Source organism: Vicia villosa, unplaced genomic scaffold (genome assembly GCF_029867415.1).
Source record: "Vicia villosa cultivar HV-30 ecotype Madison, WI unplaced genomic scaffold, Vvil1.0 ctg.000759F_1_1, whole genome shotgun sequence".
NCBI lineage: Eukaryota > Viridiplantae > Streptophyta > Magnoliopsida > Fabales > Fabaceae > Vicia > Vicia villosa.
Window position 1 is genome coordinate 334777 of NW_026705340.1, and position 2577 is coordinate 337353.

The window sequence follows — 2577 nt, forward strand, 5'->3', positions numbered from 1 at the left end:
TTTAAGTGTTTTTGGATCTTTTGAATAAAAGAAGAAATAGAAGCCCAATGGGCAAAGAGAAAGAGGCATAAAAGTAAAGAGCTTGAAATATAAATGACATGAATGTAAATGGCATAAAGTAAATGACATTAAAATAAAGTGCATAATAATCAAGTTAGCATAATAAATGGTTAATGTTATTGATCAATCAACCGAATCGAGATAATTTCACGTTATGTTAACAATCGTAAGTGTACCTATATGAGGTCGGTCAATAGCAAATTTATGTACCATACTTGTTAAAGAAATGATAGAAATCATTCTCCTAAAACCATCACCACAAGTCAAAACAAAATCATGAAGATGGGAAGAATAGAACTGATAATTGATCAAACACAAAGGCAAAGGGATTGAATCATTACTTTAAACAACACTCTTCATGATACTTGGGACACCTTTATCATCAAACCAAAGTACTGAAAATGTTCAGATGATCATTTAAAAGTATATTTGAAATTAAGAAAGTTCACCAAGTCTCAATCTAAGATAAATCAAACAATATGAAACTTCAGTCAACCTAATTGATCAAGCCAACCAAAAAGTCAGAGCTAAAGTCAAACAAAACAAACAAAATCAAATTAAAATATTTTTAAATGGATTATAAGGGAATTCAAAGAGAACATTCAAAATAAATATCAAATAAGCAAATAAATGATCAAGAAAATTATGGAAGTTCAAGAAAATCATGTGAAACAAGATATCAAAAGGTAGATCTCAAAATATTTGAAAATAAAATTGATAAAATATTTGTTGAGAGTGGGATTTGAACCCACGCCCTTTCGGACCAGAACCTTAATCTGGCGCCTTAGACCAACTCGGCCATCTCAACTTGTCATGAAAATAGTTCTTATTTAAGCATATTATATTCAGTACTAACAAAACATTATGCCGCAATATTAGACATTGTTGATTGGTCGACTTGTATTTTTATATTTTTTTAAATTATAATGAAATTTTTTTAAAAATTTTGTTTTCAAAATAAAAAGTATTAATATTTTAGGTCAATAGATATTTTGGTGTATGAGTTGGTAGGATGAAAGCATACATGTGTCAACTTGACCGAAGGTTTTTCATTTGCGGGACTCATAAGTAAAAGTTTTTCTTTGAAACATACAACTGTAAAAATCGTTTCAAATAAAGTGGTCAAACATGATAAAACATGTTTTGACAATTAACATGCTTTTATACTATTTTTATTTGACACATTTGACTTCTTAGTACTAAAAAAAGTTGATATTTTATCGATAGTTTAAATACTCATGCATAACAATAGTATATCTTAGAGCAATAAATATAATTGTTAAGATTTATTTTTAAGATGTTTGATTTTATTATCTAAAAAGATAATGACATAACTATTTGTTTGCTTACTTCCATTTTTATATAATATTTACATGTTAAATGAAATATCACCTTAATTTAATTGATTGAAAAAATATAGTATAAATAATATACTATTCCCAAACTATTCCTACCTATGCAGAAAAAGAATAAACATACCGGCAAGAAGTCAAAGAAAGATTACTAATGTACGTGATAAAACCTGCGATACTAATGTACGTGATAAAACCAGCAAGAAGCCTTTATGGCTCTGTTTGGTAAAAATAGCGGTTGACTGATAAGCTAGCTGATAGCTGATAGCTTATGGCTGATGGCTGATGACTAATAGCTTATAGCTTATAGCTGATGACTGATGACTTATAGCTGATAAGCTGATTGAAGTGTTTGGTAAAATTAGCGGTTCAATTAGCTAATTAATTAAAATGACATAAAAGACATTTAATATATAATTATTTTATTTTAAATTAAAATAAATTATAGAGGGTAAAAGTGGATTTTAATTAAAATAATTAGGGTAAAAATGGAAGAAAAAATGATAAGCTATAAGCTAAAACGCTATTTAAAATAGCGTCTGAAAAATAAGCTATAAGCTAGTAAAATAAGCTATAAGCTCGTAATGAAAAGACGGTTACCAAACAGGTCTTTTATTGTTATATGAGCTTATAAGCTATAAGCTATAAGACATAAGCTCAAAAAGTAGCATGCCAAACAGAGCCTATGGCATTTTTAAATAATAGTTTCCTATCTAAAAATAATTGTTACTTTTATCTTAAATTTTTTATGTTAAAAAGTTCATATTTAATTTATTTAATATCAAAATATTTAAAATTTTAGTTTTTTTAATGATGTTCAAAATATATTTGTGAAAAATCATTAAGTTGGTCCTTTATTTTACAAACATTGCTATTTAGTTCTTAAATTTACTTGTTCTAATCAATTTAGTCTATTATTTTAATTTGTAACTTTTTTTTTTGTGTGTTTTAAAACCGATTTAGTCCGATCAGTTGTCAGTTTTAAAATCAAGTAGTTTCAGCCTCATCCTAATTGAAATTGCGGGATATCAAACAAATATCAAGTAGTTTCCCTACTAAGTCTAGTATCAATCATCACTGAACCAACTAACGATTGAGTGTCTTTCATAGATTTTATTATTTTCTTTAATTTGAAGTGTTTGATCTTTTTAACAAATATCACACA

The 2577-nt window shown here is 27.0% G+C and overlaps 1 non-coding gene across 1 annotated transcript; it reads right to left on the reverse strand.

Annotated features, from left to right (window-relative positions):
• Positions 1 to 787: 787 nt before the first annotated feature.
• TRNAL-AAG (transfer RNA leucine (anticodon AAG)) lies at positions 788 to 868 on the reverse strand. Its single transcript has one exon. It is a non-coding gene; the product is annotated as a tRNA-Leu (tRNA).
• Positions 869 to 2577: the final 1709 nt, after the last annotated feature.